The following is a 7,341-nucleotide window of genomic DNA, read 5'->3' on the forward strand; positions in this document are numbered from 1 at the left end:
TCAGGAGGCTGGGGTCCTACTGGCAATTCTCAGTGAGTTGGGTCAGCAGTTCAATGCAAGAATTCGACCGAGACAAGTACCAGGAGGTTCACTCCAGGGCTTGGAGGCCAGCCGCACATGCTGGGGGAGAAGGCAGCTCAGATAGAGAGGGGAGCACCAAATAAAGGGTGTTGGGAGGATCGTCCCAGGATGAGAGATGCATGCTAAAAGTAGACTGTAGACCGAACATAATAGCCACTAAATGCCTCTTTTGCAAACCACAGCACCCAAATGGTGAGAGAGAACAAAAGAGAATGCCCTGCCACAAGGGTGGGGTGGGATGGGGGGCTGTGGGGGTGGGAGGGATGCTGGAAGTATTGGAGGTGGGGAATGAGCACTGGTGGAGGGATGGGTACTCAATCATTATATAACTGAAACCCAAGCACAAAAATTTAAGTCTACAACTGTACCTCATGGTGTTTCACTAATAAAAATTAAAAAAAGAGAAAAAAAGAATTGACGGATTTGATGCTGTTTGGGTCCTACAGGATGATGGTCCACTGAGTTACCTCTCTAGGCCTGGGGTGCATTCTCACCTGGATTCCGAAGGACACCTTCCTGAGAGTTTAAGTCTATGATGAGAGTTTAAGTTAGAATAGTAACTATAGACAAAGATTTACTAAAGCAAGACCTAGAAGAAACAATTGTTCTTATAGCAATTAACCTTTAATTAATTAACTTTTCAAATAAGAATTTTTACGCCATTAATTTTATTTTATTTATTTATTTTGCTTTTTTTGGGTCATACCTGACAATGCACAGGGGTTACTCCTGGCTCATGCACTCAGGAATTACTCCTGGCGGGGCTCAGGGGACCATATGGGATGCTGGGAATTGAGCCCGTGTCAGTTGCATGCAAGGCAAATGCCTTACCCACTGTGCTATCCAGCCCCATGAATTTTATATCAAAGCTCATGTGTCAAATCATTGTCTAGAAAATTTAAGCAAGTCAATATTTCTGTTAACTCTTTCTCACTTCCTTGGATAGAAGTCAAGGTTTTTCACTTGGCTGCTCTTTAGAGATGAATGTTTACATCAAATTTTCTTTGTTTCTATTTATTTGATTTTATGAAACAGACACTATTAGCACTGTCCTCCAGTTGTTTATTGATTTGCTCAAGCGGGCACCAGTAACATCTCACAACAAATTGTGAGACTTGTTATTACTGTGTTTGGTATGTTGAATACGTCACGGGGAGCTTGCCAGGCTTTGCCATGCGAGTGAGATGCTCTCAGTAGCTTGCCAGGCTCTCCAAGAGGGGTGGAGAAATTGAACCCGGGTTGGCCATGTCGGCCACGTGCAAGACAAATGCCTTACCTGCTGTGCTATTGCTCCAGCCCAAACAGACACTATATGTATATTTTTTAAAAAAGAATCTTTGGGACCAGGGAGATAGAGCAGGTAAGGTGCTTGACTTGCATACACAACCCAGATTTGATCCCCAGCACTACATGGGCCCCCCCAAGTCCTGCCAGGAGTCATTTCTGAGTGCAGAGATCAAATACAACAGAAATAACAAAAAAAGAAAGCAAAGTACACACACACACACACACACACACACACACACACACACTTCTTATACCTTGGAGCCAGAGAAATAACTCAGTAGGCTGAAGGACAGGCTTTTCCTACAGGCCTAAGTTCTATCCCACACCACCGAGAGTATCTCACCCGCATGGCAAAGCCTGGCAAGTTCCCCGTGACGTATTCAATATGCCAAACACAGTAACAACAAGTCTCACAATTTGTTGTGAGACATTACTGGTGCCCGTTCGAGCAAATCGATGAACAACAGGAGGACAGTGCTAATAGTGTCTGTTTAATAAAGTCAAGTAAATAGAAGCAAGGAAAATTTGATGTAAATTTGGTTCCCTGAGCACTGCTGGGTGTGCACCCAAACAAAGACAAACGAGAAGAATTCTTACAACAGGCCAGGATGATGATTCAAAGGGCTGAGCACATCTCGGAGACCCGGGTTCGATCCCTTGCACTGCATGGCCCCGGGAACATAGCCAGGAGCAAGCAACTGCTGAATGCCAATATGTGTGACCCCCAAACCCAAAAGGACAGAAGTTCTCACACCAATGAATTGTTTTACCACCATACCCTTCCTTTCTTCTGGAGTGATAGCACAGCGGGTAGGGCGTTTGCCTTGCACACAGCTGACCTGGGTTTGATTCCTCCGCCCTTCTCGGAGAACCCAGCAAGCTACCAAGAGTATCTCACCCGCACAGCAAAGCCTGGCAAGCTACCTCTGACGTATGCGATATGCCAAAAACAATAACAACAAGTCTCACAATTTGTTTGGAGACATTACTGGTGCCGGCTCGAGCAAATCAATGAGCAACGGGAGGACAGTGCTACAGTACTACCCTTCCTTCAGTTCCCAGGATGGTGAATTGCAACTAATATTCTAAACTCATCTAGTCTAAGGAAAGGTACTCTTGTAAATGAATAGACTTCCTTGTGAGGGTCTTTTGCCATACCTACTTATCTTCCTGTCCCTAGTTTGATTTCGGGTAGGGTGTTTGCCTTGCACAGGGCAACCCAGGTTCGATTCCTTCGTCCCTCTCGGAGAGCCTAGCAAGCTACCGAAAGTATACTGCCCGCACAGCAGAGCCTGGCAAGCTCCCCGTGGCGTATTCGATATGCCAAAAGCAGTAACAACAAGTCTCACAATGGAGATGTTACTGGTGCCCGCTCGAGCAAATCAATGAACAACAGGAGGACAGTGCTACAGTGCTACAATCCCCAGTTTGATTTCCATGTAGAGTCACCAATTTGAGATTTTAATTTTGATATAATTTCAGACTTAGAGAAAAATCACACAAATAGACTTAAAGAACTTCTCCTGACCCATCTCCCATATTTCCAAAGCATCGTCTTCACCACGCAGCTCATTCACACGCACTCTCCTCTCTTGGCCTGAACTCTGTTGCCCACCAACGCCATCGTGTCTGGAATCGAGGTGTGGGAACTCCAGAAAGACGCGATTCTATCACCTAACTCGACGGGCTTGTCAAACCAGAAAATGGACATAATGCTACTGTGCTTCGCTGCCTAATCTCTAGTCCTTGTTTGAGTTTTGTAGAGGTTCCTTAGCACAATGAAACCCTAGGCCCTGCCTTGCATTTAGATTCCTGCCTCTAATCTCATTTCAGCTGCAATCCTTCCTCTGGCTCTGTTTTTGACAACACCGGCAAATTTGCTGACTTCTAACCCATCAATGTGCTGAGATTTTTCTTTTCTATTTTTTTTTTTGTAAAGGAAGTAAGCATATTTCCAGTAATGGAATTAATCACTGTCAAGATATGCAGGAAAAGGTTTAGGTGCTAATTATCATCTGTTACAGTCATTAAAAGTCTACCAAAAGAAATGGTAAAGGGTGAGAAAACAGCAATTTAGCATTCTAGACTGCCCCCCTTATTAGCCCAGCCCAATCTCCTTTTCACAGAAGAGAAAATAGCAGAAACAGACCGAGGTTGGATGATTCAGCAGGACTCCTCCCATTCTCCCGCTTCCCGAATTCCTGTATTTTTCTCTGTAGTATTATGGGAAAGGGAAGAAAAATTCATAAATTCTCCAAGTTGCACATTGGTCGATTCTTTTGTTTATTTGGGGACTTGGGCCCACATCCAGGGGTGCTCAGGGCCTATGCCCAGCTCTGTGCTTGGGGCTCCCTCCCCTCAGGTGTTGCTCCAGGAAGCAGGTGCTCCGGTCTGTGGAACTATCTCCCAGGCTCACACAAGTTTATTCTTATTAATTTCACCTCCTGGGTTTGGTTTTCCCTGTAAGAGATCTGCTTGCTGGTCACCTTTATCTGCTACTGATTTGCCCTGTAAAATAGTTGAGAGTTGATTTCGACTATAATATATATATATTTTTTTACATTTGTTTTGGGGGCTGGAGCGATAGCACAGCGGTAGGGCGTTTGCCTTGCACGCAGCCAACATGGCCGACCCAAGTTCGATTCCTCCGCCCCTCTAGGAGAGCCCAGCAAGCTACCGAGAGTATCTCGCCCGCGCGGCAGAGCCTGGCAAGCTCCCCGTGACGTATTCGATATGCCAAACACAGTAACAACAAAGTCTCCAATGGAGACGTTACTGGGCCCGCTCGAGCAAATCGATGATCAACGGGAGGGCCTTTACTTTACTTCTTTTTGGGTCACACCTGGCAATGCACAGGGGGTTTACTCCTGGCTCTGCACTGAGGAATTACTCCTGGTGGTGCTCAGGGGACCATATGGGATGCTGGGAATTGAACCTGGGTCGGCCACGTGCAAGGCAAAAGCCCTACCCACTGTGCTATTGCTCTAGTCCCACGACTATAATATTTGTAAAGATGTTCTTGACTTATGTAGAAGTTCAGTGTTTCTTAGGACCCGTTCAAATACAAATGTAACATCCTCTTATTTCCAGAAAGACAAAGTGGGCCCCATTGCTGAGGAGAAAAATCTTTATTGGGGCTGAGGGGAGGTGCTCGGGATCACACCCAGGGCCTCATGCTGTGTTCTCTCACCCTCGAGCTACATCTCCGCCACCGGAGACAGCATCTTTGGGCAGGTGCTGTTCTAAGATTGCCACCAAAGTGTCTCTCACAGCTTGGGGAACCAAAGAGACATTCCTGCAGGCTGAGAAAGTGGCCTGAGTGAGCCTAGACGAAGCTACATATTGGATTTCATGTTTCAGACTTACATACATGATTTCATTTTTTTGGTTTAATTTTAAAGATGTCCTGTTCCCACCCACAAATCATCCAAAGGACAGGAATTATTTTCTGGTGGCTTCAAAGATCCCTGTCCTTGGGGGAGGGGTGACAGTACAGCAGGGAAGGGGCTTGCTTTGCTTGCAACTCACCTGGGATCTATCCTGGGCATCCCAAATGGTCCCCTGAGCACCACCAGGAGTGATTCCTGAGTGCAGAGCCAGGAGTAACCCCTGAGCATTGCTGGGTGTGGTCCCCAAGCCAATAAATAAATAAATAAATAAATAATCAAAACAAAGACATAAACCACAGAGATCCCTGTCCTTCAGCGCACCCCGGTCTGAGAAACACGCGTCCCCATTTGTGAAGGGAGTGTTGGAAAGCAGCTTTGAGGGCTCAACAGAAGAGTGTGGCACCTCCTGGTGAAGAAAGACAGTCTAGGGAGACGCGCAAAGTGCAAAAGAACAAATGGTGTGGCAGAGCGGGCCGGGGGCGTTGGCTCCACCAGGATGGGTTGGGGAAACGCAGAGGACGTAGGTGGGGATGGAGGAGCCAAGGACTCCGGTTCCCTCCTGGCTCCTGCCTTTGCCGTGTGATGCGGGGCTGAGTGGACCAACCTGACTTCCATCTATCCAGAGAGGTCTGGAAACGGTGATAGTGACTTTCCTGCAGGCTAGCCTATTTGGGGGTTCCGACGACAGTAACAGGAGGCGTGATCTTGTTAATCGTTCTCATGTTTTATAACTTACAAATTTAATCTCCTAGATGCCTTTAATGTCATTGCCAGTCAGACGCAGCCGCAATATTGCAAAGCAACCGGTAGATTTCCACATTTAAGGCTATCATCGAGAAATCTAGGTCTGCCATCTGATGGTGCCTGAATGGTACTACTCATGTAACAGGGGCTGTTGGTATCAGAGGATCGTTTTGACAAAGAGCAAGAGGATACTTACTCATGTTTATGTAACTAATTTCCAATGGCGTTTACTTGGCGTTTTGAATCTATTCTTCCTTTGATAGTTCTTCATGTTAACTTCCCAGAACAAACAAAAATCTCTAAGGAGGTCTCCGATGCCCTCCCACTACGATTTTTAATTATTTATTGATCCCCAAAAATATTTTCTAGGTAACATTTTATTTTATAAGTGACTGCAGGTAGATCCTTTGCTTTTGAGGCCATATGGAGTCAGGGAAAGAAGATTTTGTATAAGTGATGTCATATATGTTCTCTGGAGGCAGCCATGAGCTTATCATCCATGACTGAGAGTTAGAGCATTCTTCTTTTTTTTTCTTAATTTTAGATAAATAGTATGAGTAAAGAATTTTTGATGCAATTGGAATGAGTGTTTTTGATGCATTCCCAGAAGACATATTTAATTAATTTTTTAAAAAATCTTTATTAGTGAAACACCATGAGGTACAGTTATAGACTTATAAATTTTTGTGCTTGGGTTTCAGTTATACAATGATCAAGTACCCATCCCTCCACCAGTGCCCATTTCCCACCACCAATGATCCCAGTATCCCTCCCACCCTCCATCCCCCCTCCCACCCTGCCTCTGTGGCAGGGCATTCCCTTTTGTTCTCTAGAAGACATATTTGAAAATATTTAGTGCCCACCACCTAAATGACCCTAAAGGCAAAACCTAAGTTCACAGTGAAGAAGGAGAATAAATAAGGAGTAGGAAACATGCTTTCAACTCTCTCAAAATTGCAATTTTAAAATATTGCAATCAAGGAAAAAATACATTGATTCCCTGGGAATGATGAATTTTCATTCCACATTTGGTCCAAAGCAGATCTAAACACAATTATTTGTTTGCCTTCCCAGGAATATAATTCAAGACCTTGAAATAGTCTAAGGATTGCTTTTGAGGGGCATCCTGAAATTTGATCTGTAGGAAAAAAATGGATATTCTTTGGTTTTAGTTTGTTGGTTTCATGGAATTTCTAAAACCATGTTCTCTTTCCCACTGGTTTTCAATTTATTCTTAATATGCCTCAATATTTACGGAGACCTTAATTCCTTTTGAGTTGAAATGTGATTAATGTAGCTGGCAGTATAGAAGTTAGCATTTGAAGCTTCTGCCAGCCCAAGCATTTGCTGTAACTAATTTTCATCAGGATGAATCCTTACAACTGAGTCCAAGGGCAGCCCATAATGATTGGAGAACTATTGATGAGTCAAAATGGTTTTTTTTTTGGTTTTTTTTTTTAACCTCCAAAAAAACAGGGTGGGACAAAAACAAACAAAAAAAGTTATTTATTTATTTATTTAAATTTTTTATTAGTGAAACACTATGAGGTACAGTTGTAGACTACAAATTTTTGTGCTTGGGTTTCAGTTATACAATGATCGAGTACCCATCCCTCCACCAGTGTCCATTTTCCACCACCACTGATCCCACTATCCTTCCCACCCCGCAACCCCCTCATCCCACCCCGCCTCTGTGGCAGGGCATTCTCTTCTGTTCTCTATCTCCCTTTGGGTGCTGTGGTTTGCAAAATTGAGTGGCAATCATGTTCGGTCTTAGTCTACTTTCAGCATGCATCTCCCATCCTTGGAGGATCCTCCCAACATCTTTATTTGGTGCTCC

Source organism: Sorex fumeus, unplaced genomic scaffold, assembly GCF_029834395.1.
Source record: "Sorex fumeus unplaced genomic scaffold, SorFum_2.1 ptg000098l, whole genome shotgun sequence".
Classification (NCBI taxonomy): Eukaryota; Metazoa; Chordata; class Mammalia; order Eulipotyphla; family Soricidae; genus Sorex; species Sorex fumeus.